Source organism: Schistocerca cancellata, chromosome 6, assembly GCF_023864275.1.
Source record: "Schistocerca cancellata isolate TAMUIC-IGC-003103 chromosome 6, iqSchCanc2.1, whole genome shotgun sequence".
Classification (NCBI taxonomy): Eukaryota; Metazoa; Arthropoda; class Insecta; order Orthoptera; family Acrididae; genus Schistocerca; species Schistocerca cancellata.
In genome coordinates this window covers 641,974,961-641,993,975 of record NC_064631.1, presented here as the reverse complement: position 1 = coordinate 641,993,975, position 19,015 = coordinate 641,974,961, and the positions used below count along the sequence as shown (strand labels likewise).

General features: G+C 38.5%; 1 protein-coding gene across 1 annotated transcript in view; it reads right to left on the bottom strand.

Annotated features, from left to right (window-relative positions):
* LOC126088503 (GTP-binding protein Rit2) overlaps positions 1 to 19,015 on the bottom strand; it is a 98,867-nt gene that overhangs the window by 30,129 nt on the left and 49,723 nt on the right. The gene's annotated exons all lie outside the window — the stretch shown is intronic.

Sequence of the window (19,015 nt, the reverse complement as noted above, 5' to 3'; positions counted from 1 at the left end):
GCATCCTGTAGATCTTACTGCACCTCCACTGTGATGGCTTTTTTTCAGGTATTGTCCTGTCTAGCATATGAGTCCAGATTTGGAAGTGGTCACTAAATTGCAATCCATCGCCAGTTTCTAACAATAGAAAATCCAGAATGGGATAATGACAGAAAAATCCAGGATGGAATAATATTGTCTTCACCATTTTCCACAAATCCATGCATATGAGGGCAAGGGAATATATTGAGAGATCAAAGCCGGTGAATGATTGTTCCATTGCTTAAGTGCATGCTCTACCGCTTGTTGAATAGACTTTTTTTGGTGCCATGATGTTTTCAATGTTGCTAAACCTGAAGCAGGTAGCTGCTAAACTTTATGGCATATTGAGCAAGTTAAAATCTTCATATAGGAGGAATGGTAGAGGGAGCTGCATAATGAGTTCAGAGAGAGCCTTTTGCTCTATCACTCACTGTGAGGGCAGGTAGAGGTAACATAATTAGAGACCTGAAAACATAGCATTTGTTTTTGGCAAAATTAGATCTAAATTTTTCTTTGTAAATGACTAAATGTATAAATTTAAAAGGTTGGCACACTACATGCCTTAGGATGGAGCTTTAGTGCTTTGAAATTGAATTTTTTAAAGTAGTAATTAGGGAATTTTTTGACTGGAATGTTTGCTTTTATAAAAACTTCAACAACTTTTTTATGAAACAGTCTTTGCTTGTTTCTTATCTTGGCTCTATTAAAGTTTTCAACAAATGACTGTTTCTGTCAAGAAGCAGCAGCAGTTTGCACCAGCAAACAAGGTGCTCTTCTGATTTAGTGTGTTTCACAGCATTATGTTTCTTTCCCCACCCAATTTGATAATTATAAAATGTGCAGAATATTAATTTTTATCTTTCCTGGGCATTCTCAGTCATGCAACTTCTACTTGACAATGCTACAGACAGAAATGACAGGGTATTTAGCATAGAAGTAGAACTGAAAATAGCTGTATTAACACATTAGGGGAAGACTTTTTATGTGGTCAAAATACATTGACAGGTTTTGTTTTCCGGTTGCTATAGTGCTGAGTGTAGACACTACAAACTGGCATTTGGTTGTGTGTGTAAAAAAAGTAAATTATGACTGCCAGAGGTGAGAGGAGTGGGGGGGGGGGGGGGGGGGAAACAAGCTCTGCCTCCCCCTTGCAGGGCAGCAGCCTACAACCGTGTTCTGCATTCTGCGTTCCTGTGAAAACACAACTAGCAAAAGGTCACAGTGATCACCAATCCCTTCTGGTGTTGTGAGGATCATAATTGAATGCTGTGATGGACCAGGATTGTCTCTTTACTTATTTCAGCAACACACAAGAAAAAGCATTTGGTGAGATTGGCAGTACCATAAACGACGTGTCTCCGGCCCAAATTGCACTGGTATTTGATGCAAACACAGATTGAAACAAGCACCAATTAAAACAGCCATTTTAAAGTGTACCTCACACTCACACCGTACCCGGAGCCATCATGTGAGCAGGACGCAAATAGTTGGAATACCACAACTTATCAAAACATGATGGAACACCATGAGGGATAAAACCGATTCCATTACAAGTTATGTGGTTGACTGTAATTTCCACTGTCAAAAGAATAAAAGGCCTCTCAAAGTAAAGCTATTTACATATCACCACCTCACCACAAAAATGTAGTCCCTTTACTTTACTTCACTTATTGTACAGTTCAAGAACAGAAAACTTTGTAGCATCAGATACAGCGGAACACACTTGGGCAAAGCAAAAATTTTCCAGGTTTGAACAGAGATGGTACTGATATTAAGAACATCTTGGTTTTATTACATTGGTAAGTTTCATGCTGTGCAACAACCCACATGAAATTTCAACCTGATTTTTAATTTATATACATATGTGATGAAAATAATTTATTGTCTAGCTCAATCACATTAATTTCAAATGAAATGACCAGTTTCAGCAGGGATCAGCCTTCCTCAAATTATAAAAGACATGCTATGGTTCCATACCACCACTGTGGGAACAAAACTCACAATATGGTTCACCAGTGTTGGGATTCAACCATGGAATGTTTTCTATGAGTCTGAGGGTAGTCAATGCCAGCCAAAATTGGTCATTTTGTTTGAAATTAATGTGATCCATCCACTCACTCAACAAACAGCAACATGTACAATTTGTATGGGAAATTTTAAACTGCCAGTGAGAGAATAAAAACAGAAGGATCTTACACCTATTGTATAATATTGCTAACTGATGTTATTAATTTCGAATCTGAAATGTGGTATCTTAGTATGTAAAGTAGAAAAATATGTGAAAATATGTCCACATCTTTAGTACAAAAGAAAGTGTTTGCAAATAAAGCATGTGACAAAATGGAAAAATGACGTGAATGATCAATTGTGGCCAAAACAAACTTGTTAAATGTCATAAATAACCATGCCCACACAGGGAATAATTCAGATGAAACAGTAATAGTAGAAGTAAGGTACAAACAGTTAACAGTAAGATGACAGTCTGTATGCAATGTTGTACATGAAATGTATCTTACTGCAGAACATTCATATATGGGCTTTTGTGGAACTAGGAACGAGGAATTCCACCTTATGCAAGACACTTCCCCCCACCCAGACATGTTTCAGGAATTTTTGTGCTATCTTCAGTGGGTTATTTATTATTTTCTAATTGTAAAATTGTCGTTACATATTAACATTTAGCAAAACTTTTGGTACATAATATTTACAATTGTGAATGAATAATTGTTGTAAAATATTATACCTCATTTGTTCATAGTTCACAGTTGAGTTATGTATTAATGACCTGATGCACTGTGTGTGTTTATAACATTATGTCAAAGTTCTATTTGTAGCTTAATTGGCTGAAAGAGTGGATGTATGCATTGGTTTACATACCTTACATGATGTTACTGGACATTTATTTTGGTAGCTATTCTGCTACACAGTCTACAACATCTCATCTGCAAACAGCAAAATGTACTTTTTGTTTTTCTGTTCATTATGCATTTACAAATAGAAATGAGTATATACATGTTTTTTGCGTGTAACTTATGGTTTGGATGTTGAGTTTATGTGATTGCTCTAAGCTTGTGGTTATAGCTTGATACCAGTGCCTACCAATTTTAATTGTATATTACAGCACTGAGGATGCTCACTAAGTGACCAAAAATCGATTTTGCTGACAATAAAACAACAAAATACAGCCAATGCTGATTTTCCTTCCAATTCTATCCACTACTTGGTCGTGGTGCATACAACACGCCATGGAGTCACCAATCAATAAAGTCATTATGTGCCATTTGTTGCTTACTGTCTGCTGATTTGTTGTGTGTTGTGTTGTGTTTGTTTGTGTGTGTGTTTCATGGTTGTGTGTTTGTTTTTGTATTTTGTGGTTTATTTTGTCTACTCACTTTGCATCATATCCCCATTCTCCTGTGCAATTTATTTTACTGTGTTCAGTTCTTGTGTGTAATCATGTTTTTTTATGGGTATTTTGTTCAGTCTGTGCAGAAAATATCTGAGGTTGGCTTCTTTGTGAGTTATGGAGTGATTGGATTGGTTGTGAATAATGGTGCTGTGGGTTTTCTTTAGATTGTGAATTCATGTTTGTTGTTTCTCTTGTGTACAGTGAGATCTAGGAAATTAAGTTTTTCATCTGTGTGTGTTTCAATGGTGAACTGTATTTGTGGATGGATGGAGTTTATGTTGTCATGAAGTTCTATTATGTGAGGCTGTGGTTCATCTATTAAGCAAATTATTTCATCTACATATCTGTACCAATATATTATTTTGAACTGTTTTTGTACTAACATTTTGTCAAAGATTTGTTTTTCTATCTGACTGAGGAAAATGTCAGCTAGGAGGCCACTGATTGGGGATCCCATGGCTAGTCCATATTGTTGAGAGTAAAATCTGTTGAATGTGAAGTAGTTTTGCTCTGTGATGAGCCTGAGTATGGGTGACATTTCTTGTATGTTCGTTGTGGGTATGTTTCCTTGTAGCCGGACGTCTCTTTCTATGATGATGGTTTCTTCTGTTGGTGTGTGTGTGTGTGTGTGTGTGTGTTGTTGTTGTTTTTTTTTTTTTTTTTTTTTTTTTTTTTTTTTTGGCTAAGTAGTATGTTGGTGCTTCGGTAAAATTTATCAATGGGCGTATAGGTATTCTGGGTTTGTGAACTTCAGAAAATGATTTTTGGGTGGGGGCCTTGGGATTTTTCTGTATCATTCTTTTCATCTGTGTTTCTGTGAAAATTGTTTCTATGTTTTTCAGGGTTTTCTGTAACTTACTTTGATATCAGTTTGTTGGATCACTTCTTAACTCTGTGATGGTGCTGCTTTGGATGAATTATAATGTTTTGTCAATGTATTCCTGTTTATTTATGTCTGCTATTGAATTACCCTTGTCAGATTTTGTGGTGATGACATTTTCTTGAGTTAATTTATTCTGCAGTTTTCTGCATATTTTCCTTCAGCAGTCCTTGTGTTTTCTTTTATGGTGGTTTTGTTCTCTCTGATTATGTTTCTTATTTCCTCAGCAACTAGTTCTCTTGTTAGATTTGCATTGAACTCAGGTGTGTTCAGCTTTTCTTGTTGCTTTATGAGGTGTTCAGTTTCTGTTATGATATTTTCTTTGATTAGATTAGATTAGATTTTCGTTCCATAGATCCGTGCTGAGGAGATCCTCATAGATGTGGAACATGTCATTTTTTTTAATAAAAAGCTGAAATAACAATACTAATAGTATGAATATATACAATACATCATTTGTTTCTATTAAAAAATTCATCAATGGAGTAGAAGGAGTTGGCCACTAGTAAGTCTTTCAGGCTCCTTTCAAACTGATCTTTATTTGTAACTAAATTTTTTATGTTTGCTGGCAAATTATTGAAGATAAGTGTTCCTGAGTAGTGGACCCCTTTTTGAACTAAAGTAAGTGCTTTTAAGTCCTTGTGCAGATCATTTTCGTTCCTAGTATTGTATGTATGAACTGAGCTGTTTGTTGGAAAAAGATATATATTATTTAGGACAAATTTCATTAAGGAGCAAATATACTGAGAAGCAGTAGTTAGTATACCCAGTTCTTTGAAGAGGTTTCCACAGGACGTCTGTGAATTTACTCCACAAATAATACATATTACACGCTTTTGGACCCTGAAAACTTTTGTTTGACTTGAAGAGCTACCCCAAAATATTATACCATATGACATTATGGAATGAAAGCAGGCAAAGTATGCAAGCTTCTTCATTTTTATGTCGCTTACGTCTGCTAACACTCGAATTGCGAATACAGATTTGTTAAGGCGTTTCTGCAGTTCTGTGGTGTGTTCCTCCCAACTGAATTTATTATCAAGTTGTAATCCCAGGAATTTAAGACTGTCAACCTCTTCTATCTGCTCTTCTTCATCCTTTATGCATATGCTGGGTGGAAACCTCTTACAGGTTCCGAAATGCATATAACGAGTCTTTTGGAAGTTTAATGTCAGTGAGTTGGCTTTAAACCATTTATTAATGTCCATGAAAATAAAATTTATTGCAATACTTGTGTCATCTGCAAACAAAACAAACTCTGGTTCTTTATGTCTGTTAGATTGGCTCTGAGCACTATGGGACTTAACATCTGAGGTCATCAGTCCCCTAGAACTTAGAACTACTTAAACCTAACTAACCTAAGGACATCACACACAGCCATGCCCGAGGCAGGATTCGCGGTTCCAGACTGAAGCGCCTAGAACCGCTCAGCCACACCGGCTGGCAACTGTTAGATTAACCACTCTTTTGTGACCGTGTGTTTGCTTTATTGGTGATGGGGTTGGTAGGTGTTTGTGTGGTTTATCATTATGTTGAGTTTCTTCTGTTGGATTGTCTGTTTTTTGCCTATTATGGTGTCTGTGTGTGTTCTAACCCTATACATTAATTCACCAAAAAATGGTGGATACTTCATATGGTTTGCTAGCTCTATATGCAATCTATATAGTTCAACATTCAGAGCCTGTTTTTTGGAATACAAAGACTGCATTTCTTGCTTTATCCACATGATTTCAGCCTTACATTTTGTCTGCTGTGCTGCTGATGACATGTTGTTTACAGTTATTGTTACATAGTTAGGTACTATTTTATAAACCAAACATTTTGTTGAATTTTATGTTGAGTATGGTTTTTTTGAAGTTTGATGGTTGTGTTCTGGAATTTGTTGAATAACTGCGAAGGAAATACCTGTCTTTGTGAGAAATAATCATCTTGTGGTGTTGCAGCATGGACTGCAAACTACAAGATGATTTTGTGGAACTATTAATGATTTTTGATGGCACAGCACAATCATCTTTTACAATATAACCATTATTTGAAAAATTAAACAATTGAGATGATTACAAGAGAATTCTTATCAAAGCACAAACGTTGACATTGTGCAAGAAGTCTGCCCACCTGGTGAATACATTTAATATGAAACGAATGAAATTTGCATTATTCAGTGTTATAAATTTGTACTGGTATACAAATGAAAATTTAGAATAACATATTGTGCCAGAGTACTAACATACTTGTAGTATATAATCAAAGGTTAAAATTGAACACGGTGACAGGATAAAGCATAAGACACAAAGTAATGCAGATTACACACGCTGGCTTGGAACATATTATTAGTATAGGGCACAGAGGATAGAAACAAAAATAGAATATTATGCCCTCATTATATGAGGTGTCATAGCGTAAATACAATACACAGTCAATGCCCAGAAGGTTGAGTTCAGGGAACGTGTTTTAAGTTTTCTAAAAATCTTCAATTCTTTGTTCATTGAGGACCCTGTTAGGACATTTATGTAAATTACTGTATGCTTCTATTTCTTCAAGAATATTTATTACTGTGCCTTTGCTGACCATATATAAAACCTCAAGTGTGCTGTCAGTGTCCTGAAAAGTATGATTTTCAGTGTATGAATGAGTACCGAAGGCAGATGCATTGCTCTCACTAGGTAAAGTGTGTTCGTTATATTGTACCTTGAAGTTCTGTCCTGTTTGTCCTGTGTAGAACATATTACAGCTACTGCAATTACTTTTTTACATCTCTGATTGTGCAAATAGTGAGGAAGTATTAGTAGTATGGTGGATGTTCTCCCACAGTCCAAAAGCTTATCTGAATGGTTGTGTTCCTGAATATTTTTGCTGCTCTGTCTGATATTGCCCTATGAAGGAAGACAGATTGCTGCTTACCACAAAGATAACACACTAACTTGCAGCCAAGCACTATTAAAAGGCATATCTAGACTTTTTGTGCACATATTCTTTTTCTAGTGAATTCCATATGTAATTGTGTAATTTTGTTTGCATTTACTTGTGTATAATTTGGTAATCATTTCAGTATAATCTCCATTGTTCTTTGCTGTTTCTTGAACTATTGCTGGTTCTTCTTTTTTTTTCCTTTTCACTCGACATTAGATAGACTAATTAAGATGGCTTCAACTGTGAGAGATTAAGAACTAGCAATAATTAAAGAAATAGCAAAGAACAACAGATATGACACTGAAATGGTTCACAAATTATATACAAGTAAATGCAAACAAAATAACACAATTCCAGATTAAATCACGCTAGAGAAAGAACATGTAAATAAGGAGTCTAGATATGAAGTGATACTGGACAATGTCAGACAGAGCAGCAAAAATATTCAGGAACACAAGCATTCAGATAAGCTTTAGGACCAATAATCATCTGCAGAAAAACATTCAACAGATTACTAACACTTCCTCACTACTTGCACAATCATGGACATACAAAATTAATTGCAGTAACTGTAATATGTTCTACAGGATTCTCAATGAACAAAGAACAGAAGAGTTTTAGAAAATTTAAAACAATTTTCCTGAATTCAACCTATTGGTCATAGACTGTACTTTGTATTTACGCTAAGATGGTGCATGTGATGAGGGCACAATATTTTACTTTTATCCTCTATTCCCTATACTAATAATATGTTCAGAGCCAACATGTGTAATCTGCATTACTTTACGTCTTAAGTTTTATCCTGCTACCATGTTTCATTTTATCCTTTCATTTTATAGTATAAGTATGGTATTACTCTGGAACAGTATGTTACTCCAAACTTTCATTTTTACACCAATACAATTTTATAAAACCGAATAATACAAATTTCATTTGTTTCAATTTACACATTTCACCAGGTGGGCAGACTTCTTACAAAATATATAAGTTTATGCTGTAGCGAGGATCTTCTTTTAATTGTCTCAGTTGTTTAATTTTTCAAATAATGGTTATATTGTAAAAGACAATTGTGCTGTGCCATCGACAATCATCAATAGTTTCACAAAAGCCCATATATGTATGCTCTGAAGTAAAAGATATATTTCATGTACAACATTGTATACAGATTGACATCTTAATGTTAATTGTCTTTACATTACTTCTAGCATTACTATTTTATCTTAATTACTTCCTGGGTGGGCATGGTTATTTGTGACACCTAACAAGTTTGTTTTGCTACAACTGATTGCTAACATCATTTCTCCATGTTTATGACATGCTGTAAATGTAAGATGTGGACATATTTTGATAAATAGACAGAAAGTTGCTGTTAAATTGCTATACATTGAAAACAGTGACCAAAAAGGATACATGCAAACAACCAACAAATTTGTCAACTGAGAGAAAGCTATTTGGCTTAAAAGCAATGAATTGGATGTTGATCTGACACACCACAGCTGATGCTTTCTAACTACGGTGAAACATGTCTATGTGCACAAGACACACAAAAAATCTCATGTGCAGCATGCAAAAGGTGTTTTCTTTTGAACTACTGACTTAACATATTATCACGTAGAAGAAGGTGTAATTAGATCAATGACAAACACTAACTCCACTTATTCAGCACTTACACATATAAGAGCACAGAGCGAACTCCTCTGGCCAGAACACATACAGTATATATACAGCTACAAAACATTCCAGTACAATGATTCTTGACATTTGTGGATACTTCTAGAATGTACTCAAACTGAATATAGAAATTAAAATTGTACAGTCCAGGCGAGTTTTGAAATGGCAGACCTCCATGCAACAGTTTAGTATCATAACGACTATAACAAGGTGCTACTGAGCTGCTTCTGCAACATTTTTCCATTTTACATAGTAATATATTACATTCGAGATTTTAGATTATATAACATCAATTAGCAAAGTTATATTGAATATACATGTGATGTAAATATGTTTCTGTTCAGTCCACAAAACAGATCTCAACATATGTATTGGGGATTCTGTAATGGTGTTTATATGCAACACTAATTTATTTTATAACATGTTTTTCATGTAACTGTTACTAAAGGACAGAGAGATTTTTGAGATCATGTTGACAGTTGTAAGATATTTGTACTTTAATCTTCTGACTTAGACCTCAAAATTTCTCATGTAAATTGCATATGTAACAGTTCACTGCGTGAGTGTAAACAGTGTGTTCCTTAGGAAATATTGAAAGGTTCCTTTTCTTAATGGCTTCTGGTTGGACATGACATTTAAATAATATGGTAATACTTTTCTTGTCATGGGCACTTTCATGTCATGCAGCTTTAAAATTTAGGTGAGGATGTTTGACAACAGCACTTTGCACAATTGTTAAAGACAAATGATTTTTAAATTAATGACAACATGGGAAATCAGGTACTGGCTATATAACAGAATAGAGACACAGCATAGAAATAAATTCCTCACTATTTATCATTAAGCACATATACATAACAAGTGCAAGCCTTAGGAGTGTATAGAGCACACTAAATCCCACTACTATGCGGGGCAGCAATCATCATTCACAAAGTGACAATTGTTACACAGACACAGAGCACAGAGGGCACCCCTCCCCTCCCCCTCTGTACTGTGGAGCACCTGAGGAGGGGCTGAGGCAGGGCATTGTCTGTCTGAAGTGATGTAGGTGGCTGCATGACAGAAGACATGTAACAGTCAGCAAGATGCACTGTGGAGGGGATGTTGGTGGTGCAACTAACAGGTTGCCACCAGCAGCATTAGCAGATAAGCATCTTTAGTTGTTGCTGGCTCAGTGGTGGCATTTGAAGTGGGAGGCATGTTGGCAGCATTGTCTTGCATTGTTCTGGCCACAGGAGGCATTGAGGGAATGGCGGTAGTCTAAGCTGGGGCGGTGATGGTGAGTACCATCCACTGAAAAATGGGAGGGAAGTGCTATCCTGTCAGCTTGTGGTGGGGCAGGAGTCTGTGCACAAAATGGTGTGTGAGAGTGCTTGCACTTGACCACCTGTCCATGTAGGTAGTGGTAATTACAAGGTCAGTATCGCGTAACATCAAGTATATCTTGTCAGGCAGAAAAGTATGGTGATTCACAAGCACTTGGAAATTGACTAACAGGAAGAAGAAATTAGTGTTTAAAGTCCCGTCAACAAAGAGTTCATTCAAGATGGAGCACAAGCTCGGATTGTGTCGAGGACTGAGAAGGAAATCGGCCGTAACCTTACAAAGGAACCATCCCAGCATTTGTCGGGAGCCATTTAGGGAAATAACAGAAAATCTAAAACTAAATGGTCAGACATGAGTTTGAACTGTGATCCTCCCAAATGCAAGTCCAGTGTCTTAACCACTACACCACCTCACTCAGTGAAATTGACTAACGGACACACAGGAGGCGATGTGGCATAGAGTACCAGTTGTGACAGCTCTGCTAAAGTCCATGCTGGTTTAAGCCGGTTCACTGACACTGTTGTTTGTTTTCCAGCAATTACGATGTCAAAAGTGCTTTTATCATATTTCAACACTTGGTATGATCCTGTAAATGGCCTTTGAAGGGCAGGTTTTGTTGCAAATGTATGTACGATCGCATGAGAACATGAGGTCAGGTCTTTATGAATAAAAATGTGAGGAGAGGGGAGTGATGCACACATTTTGGATGTGTGTGCACATGCGCACAACTAAGTCTGGTAAGTTCTGATCTGTAGGGACCATTTCATTTCATGTGATATAAATTCAGCAGGTAGAGTGAGGGGTTCGCCGTATAGTATTTCGGTGAGTGATGCATCAAGGTTATCTTTACATGACATGTGAATGCCCAGGACAACCTATTGGAAGGATCTCCACCCACGATTCTGAGTGGCACACGAGAGTAGCGTTCATTGTCCAATACCACTGACCGTTCCACAAGGGCATTGGATTAGATTAGATTAGATTAATACTAGTTCCATGGATCATGAATACGATATTTCGTAATGATGTGGAACGAGTCAAATTTTCCAATACATGACATAATTAAGTTAATTTAACAACATACTTAAGTTAATATAACAACTTTTTCATTTATTTGTGTTTTTTTATTTTTTATTTTTTTATGTTTTTTTGTTTTTTGTTTTTATTTATATCTAAAAATTCCTCTATGGAGTAGAAGGAGTTGTCATTCAGAAATTCTTTTAATTTCTTCTTAAATACTTGTTGGTTATGTCAGACTTTTGATACTATTTGGTAAGTGACCAAAGACTTTAGTGCCAGTATAATTCACCCCTTTCTGTGCCAAAGTTAGATTTAATTTTGAATAGTGAAGATCATCCTTTCTCCTAGTATTGTAGTTATGCACACTGCTATTACTTTTGAATTGGGTTTGGTTGTTAATAACAAATTTCATAAGAGAATATATATACTGAGAAGCTACTGTGAATATCCCTAGTTCCTTAAATAAATGTCTGCAGGATGATCTTGGGTGGACTCCAGCTATTATTCTGATTACACGCTTTTGTGCAATAAATACTTTATTCCTCAGTGATGAATTACCCCAAAATATGATGCCATATGAAAGCAACGAGTGAAAATAGGCGTAGTAAGCTAATTTACTAAGATGTTTATCACCAAAATTTGCAATGACCCTTATTGCATAAGTAGCTGAACTCAAACGTTTCAGCAGATCATCAATGTGTTTCTTCCAATTTAATATCTCATCAATGGACACACCTAAAAATTTGGAATATTCTACCTTAGCTATATGCTTCTGATTAAGGTCTATATTTGTTAATGGCGTCATACCATTCACTGTACGGAACTGTATGTACTGTGTCTTATCAAAATTCAGTGAGAGTCCGTTTACAAGGAACCACTTAGTAATTTTCTGAAAGACAGTATTGACAATTTCATCAGTTAATTCTTGTTTGTCAGGTGTGATTACTATACTTGTATCATCAGCAAAGAGAACTAACTTTGCCTCTTCATGAATATAGAATGGCAAGTCATTAATGCACATTAAGAACAACAAAGGACCCGAGACTGACCCTTGTGGAACCCCATTCTTGATAGTTCCCCAGTTTGAGGAATGTGCTTATCTTTGCATATTATGAGAACTACTTATTTCAACTTTTTGCACTCTTCCAGTTAGGTATGAATTAAACCATTTGTGCACTGTCCCATTCATGCCACAATACTTGAGCTTGTCTATCAGAATTTCATGATTTACACAATCAAAAGCCTTTGAGAGATCACAAAAAATCCCAATGGGTGGCGTTCGGTTATTCAGATCATTCAAAATTTGATTGGTGAAAGCATATATGGCATTTTCTGTTGAAAAACCTTTCTGGAAACCTAACTGTCATTTTGTTAGTACTTCATTGTTACAGATATGTGAAGCTACTCTTGAATACATTACTTTCTCAAAAATTTTGGATAAAGCTGTTAGAAGGGAGATTGGACGGTAATTGTTGACATCAGATCTATCCCCCTTTTTATGCAAAGGTATAACAATAGCATATTTCAGTCTATCAGGGAAAATGCCCTGTTCCAGAGAGCTATTACACAGGTGACTGAGAATCTTACTTATCTGTTGAGAACAAGTTTTTAGTATTTTGCTGGAAATGCCATCAATTCCATGTGAGTTTTTGCTTTTAAGCAAGTTTATTATTTTCCTAATTTCAGAGGGAGAAGTGGGTGAGATTTCAATTGTATCAAATTGCATAGGTATGGCCTCTTCCATTAACAGCCTAGCATCTTCTAATGAACACCTGGATCCTACTATATCCACAACATTTAGAAAATGATTATTAAAAATATTTTCAACTTCTGACTTTTTGTTCGTAAAGTTTTCATTCAATTTGATGGTAATACTGTCTTCCTGTGCTCTTGGTTGACCTGTTTCTCTTAATAATATTCCAAATTGTTTTAATTTTATTATCAGAGTTGCTGATTTCAACAGTAGTTTTTATAATGTTTGATAATTTCTGGGTTACTACTCTTTCTTGCTGTCAGATACATTTCCCTTTTCCGGTTACAAGATATTTTTATACCCTTAGTAAGCCATGGTTTGTTACAAGGTTTCTTATGAGTATATTTAACTATTTTCTTTGGGAAGCAGTTTTCAAATGCATTTACAAAAATGTCATGAAATAAATTATATTTTAAATTGGCATCAGGTTTACGGTACACCTCATCCCAGTCTAACTGCTGTAGGCTTTCCCTGAAATTTGCAATTGTTAAATCGTTGACTGAACGTACTACTTTGGAGGACTGTTTAGTATTGCTGAATGGAGCTATGTCATATATTGTAACTAGCTGTGCACCATGATCAGAAAGACCATTCTCAACAGGCTGAGCATTTATCTGGTTAAACTTATCTTGGTCTATAAAGAAGTTATCTATGAGTGAGCTGCTATCCTTTACCACCCAAGCAGGAAAATCAATAACAGGTGTCAAATTGAAAGAACCGAGTAATACTTCAAGGTCATTTTTCCTATTACCCTCTTTCAGAGAATCTACATTGAAGTCCCCACAAATAATAATTTGCTTCCCCCTGTCTGACAGATAGCACAACAAGGAGACCAAATTTTTCAGAAATAGATGAAAATTTCCTGATGGGGACCTATATACAGTTACAATTATAAATGTGTCTTTATTTAATTTAAGCTCACAGGCACATGCTTCTATATGTTTCTCTACACAAAACTTTTCTGTTGGGGGTGGTAGTTGGCTGTGTGGAACTGGTGGCATCTGCATAGGTGGCTTAAGTCACTGAACAGTTGGGATTCAATCTACGAACAATGGTCTGAGGTTAAGGAGGCTAGGCAGCTGAATCTGGCAAGCCAAAGGTTGATGAAAGGTTTTGCTACTGTCTCCGTTGAAATGTCGGAAATGGGTGTGGCCTCCACCTATCGTGCCACACAATTTATCATTGACCGAATGTAGCGGTAACCATGTTATTTGGAGAGTGGCTCTACAATGTCGATATGAATGTGCTGGAACTTCTCGTTTGGAATTATGAATTTAGCAAAGAAGGGCTGTGCATGACTATCAGTGTTTGCCTGCTGGCATGGAATGCAAGTCCTGGTTCATGTGGCACAGTCCTTTTTAATGTTAGGCCAGAAAAATTATTCCATGATAAGGTGTATGGTAGGGCTCGCCTGGGTGTATGAAGTTGTGGAGAAAGTCAAAAACTGTCCTCTGATATGTCTCTAGAATGACCTGTCAGACCCATCTGTTCAAAACATCACACCAAACTGCCCTGTTTGCACTGGGTAGCGTGCGTTGTTACAAATTGAGTCCGGTGTCTGGTTTGTCAAACAAGCTAAGGAGATTGGCATCTTTCAATTGGGCATTTGCGACTGTATACAAGTCCAACTGAGTGAAGGTAGCTGTGATACAGGGAAGATAGTACCCCATAATATTATCTGCATCTTAACGTATCGCATGTCAGAACTGAATTGTGCTACAAAATCTAGATGATAGAATCTCCTGGGTGCAGAATTCTCCGAACAGTTGCAAAATGCATCTACCAATAGACACTGGTCTGTACATATGGCTAGAAAATGATGAACTGCTTCATACATGGCTAGTAGTTCACAGTCAAATATGCACCCTTTTTTCTGGGTATCAGTAAGTTTGTGCAAGAAACAGCTGAGTGATTCCACTGATCTCTTGCTGTAAAGCAGCCCTGATCACCTCATTGCTAGCTTCAGATGTGATAATTAGGTGTGTGATGGGTGATGGGTGGGCAAAGTTCATAGTGTGTAACAGACGTTCTTTTATTTTGTCGAAGGCTGCCTGCATTTGTAATGTCCAATTGAGGCATCAGTTACCAGATGCATTCTGCCACGCAGTGCTTGGGTGAGTGGTAGCAAAGTCTCAGTGGCACGTGGCAATCGCTTCCTGTAGAAGTTTATGACCCCCAGAAACCTCTGCAGCTCTTGGTAGTTGTTGGGAGGTGGGAGGAGGCATATGTGGTCAATTTTCTAAGGAGTAGGATGCACCACAAATGCATCGATGTGGTGTCAGACAAAGATCACACAGTGTTGCCGAAGTTGGCACCTATCGTGATCAACGTCGTCTTGATCGTTTTGCGAAAAGATTATGACATCATGTAAATATGTGTAACAAAAAGCCAAATTGAATAGTATGCCTTCAGTAAATCTTTGACACGTCTGTGTGTCATTTTTCAGTCCAAATATCATTTAGAGGAACTCAATGAGACTGAATGGTGGGCTTTTTGCAGTTTTTGGTCCATCTTCATCTGCTATCAGAATTTGCAGGTATGGTGTTCTGCAATCAATGATGCTGAAAATTTTTGCCCTGGCAAAGACACAGGAAAAATCATGCAAGTTTGGCATGGGTTAGCTGTCAAAGATTGTATGGGCACTTAGATAGTGGTAGTTGACACATAGGCACCAAGTACTGTTGTTTCTAGGAACTAGTTTAATTTGTAGACCCAAGCACCATCTGATGGCCTGAATATGCCAGCTCACAAAAGTTTGTCCACAGCAGCTTTAAGCTTGTGGGGAGCTAGATGATGTGGCGGCAGTGGATAGGGGACATGGTGTGGTTGTAATGTGGTGGTCTGTACTGTCTCACATGGCACAGATTATATGTGGTCTAACGGGGAGTGTGGAGCGAGTCCAGGAAGGGGGCACAACATGATTCATTGTTGCTCTTAAGTCACAGGGGAAGGGGGGGGGGGGTTGTGATGCTTCACTAATCTGAGAAGTGTCTGTAGTAGCAGCACCACTGAAGTGATCAGTGTTGACGTAACAAAGGCCACTGATATGCTGCTGGTGTGCAAGCAGTGATGTGGTGGCGTTCACGATTCATATCCGTAGATGTTCACTGGTGAGGTGCGTGCCCTTATTATCATGAGGTAATGATGAGTACTTGGCTGCCTTTAAGTGTAGCCAATTGAAAAGTGCTTCACTTTGTATATTCAGGTCGAGTGGCATGATGAGTGGTGTCAGCTTGCCCGATGGCATTGCGGTGTCAACAGGTAGTGTGTCGCTGACCACACCACAGATTAGCTCCTGGCCATCCCGTCATAATAGGAGGGTGCAATTTAAATCTGGCAGTAGCTGGTAGTGGTGGTGGAAGTAACCTCTCAGAATTGTTTCAACTGTCTCTGCCACTAGGAACGTCCAAAGTTATTTGTGTATCTGCGCTAAGGTCGAGCACCATGTGTGCAGTTCCAGCAACTGTGGATTACAGTGTCGTTGGCCACATGCAGTTGCAGAGGTGCCAGTGACAGTGCACGAGAGTAGGTGGCAGAGTACTCACATCAGCCCTGGAATCGATGAGGAAATGAGTGTGCAGGCACCTGTCATGGTCAAATAGTCGGAGACCATTTGCCCACTGAAACACTGTGTTGGTGCTGTTTTGTTGTGGTGTGCAGAGGTGTCTCGTCAATAGAGAGTGGCCGATGCACTTACATCAGGTCACCCTACTAGTTTTGGTAGGTAGGGGGACTGCCTGTAGCACTGTATGTCATGCCCAGATCTGGTGTGAAACCAACAGAAGCACTGTTGTGTGTTGAGTGTGGAAGCAGGTGATGCAATTGGTCGGTGCAGATTTTGTTTCTACAGAGTCAGGGAGATGCCAGGAGAGTGGATGACAACCTCGGCCATCATGGTACACAACCGTTGCCCACTGGATCACTGAAAGGCATTCAGGATGGCCCAGTTTGGGTCAGTCCAGCCACAGTTGGGTCATCAGCACAAGAAGTTGGGGAAGCTCGGCTGGGATCGTGGGAAATTGGTTTTGGTGCAGGCATTTCAGGCATCAACTGCAGCATAGCACTGTTGGTTGTTAATTAGAATGTGGTGTTGTGATAGTGGCTGCATTCTGTCAGCGAGTCGAAGTTTAAACTCCATTGTGCCTCCTCTTGCGCCAGCATCCCTTTTTGGATGTTCTGCCAGTTTTCGGAGCTGAAGTGTACACAGCACGCGATCAAGCAGGAGTGCTGGGTCAATTAGAACTTGCAGGTGGTGCCGAAGTAAAAAAAGTGTGCTGTCACCCAAAGTAGTCTCACTGATAACAAGATATAGCTGCTGCTCAGGTTTGTGTGTTAATTGTCGTCGTAGTAGTGTCTTGGCAGTTTTGCATTTGTGAAAAGATGGAACGTCCAAAACCAAGTTGTTTATAAGGTCTGCACTGTTTCTGAGGTGGTTAAGGAGAGTGGCAAACTTCTCGTTGTCTCCAGTGATGCCACTGGCTGACATTAAACACCTGCTGAAGACAAATCACATCACAGGAGAATCCACGTGGAGCTATGGTAGTTTCAGATGGAGGTGGATGGTATGATTGCCATCAATGGTCCAATTGTAAGGCACCATCTTGAGTTGGGCGTTGCATGGCGTAGGAGATTCAGTGTGCAAGACGGGCAGGAAATGCGGCTCGGCGTAGGGTGGCACATGGTGAGGCGGGTCATGTCACAGTGTGGGTAGCATCAGTGTTACACAGCAATATTCACAGAATGGTCACGCATGTGAGTCAAGTGCTGGGATCAACACGGTAGGTATGACTTTCCCAATGTCAGATGTCAGACAACAGAAAATGCATGTACAGTGTGCACAAAATCCTAGCACCATAAGGGAGGAAGGCATAGTCCATTTATTATCCAGTGGCACTGGCTGAGTCTCATGGAGTTCGTGTGGAGGTGCAGTCGTTTGCGACATGGCTGATGCGGGTGTGACGTCACTCAAACTGGAAGGCAGCAGTATCTGACCTTGCTATGGCGAGGCCATGAAAACCATATTCTCAGAGTCTGTAGTAGGTTTTGGTGCTGGGTGTGGGTGAAATGCCTGGTGTGGCTGGGATATGAGTGACGTCATAGTCTGCCTTACGGAACTCAAATTTAATCGCAGCAGTCGGAACACAATTTGGAAAATCAGAATGCACAGGTACTGAAGGATGTTGTAAACCTTTACCCTGTGGCCTGTTGACAGATGGCTACAGAAAGAGGACAACGGAGTGGTATGGTGTGGGCTATTCTCGTTCAACCATAATGGCACTGTGGCAGGGGTTGACACGGTGCAGGTCATTAATTAAAGTGTCATAATGCTCTTAACCACTAGCACTGGAATATGTGATGTTTTGTCCTGTACGAAAGTCAAAGATGCTTAGTTCAATGTTTGTTACAGAGATGGCCAGCCATTGTTAATTGTGACACTCTGCTGCACTTCTGTCTGAAATAAAGGGATAGATTCACTCAGTGTCAAATCTGAAATGTTTGTCATGAAGTAACTCGGTAACTTTAACACTCTGACACTCACAGTGGCGCAGTTTTCTGTTTGTCATTGGCAGTGATGCAAATTTGCTCTGAACATATGGCGAACAATGAAGGCATTGTCACTATGTCATTTGCCACTATAGTACTGTCCAAGCTCTGGTGGACTTTTAGCAATTTTGCACATAGCACGAGTGTGGAACTCATGAGCACTCAATGAGAGTTGTTGTCAACATTGCTGAAGAAATAGTGAGGTTGTATTGTTCGTAATGGCTGCATGCTCGATGGCGTAACCAGCACAGTAGATTTTCGACTTGCAACAAAATCTGGGCGTGACACGGAAATTGGAGGTCATCACTGTGGGAGATGGGGTACTGGCAGTGTGACAGCAGCATAGAAATATGATTTCTTAACTGTTTATTAGTAGGCACTTATACATAGCATGGTTAAGTATATTAACCTCCACTGCTTCGCAGGGCAGTGATCCTCATTTACAGAGTCAAAGATGTTATGCAACCACGACAACAATGTA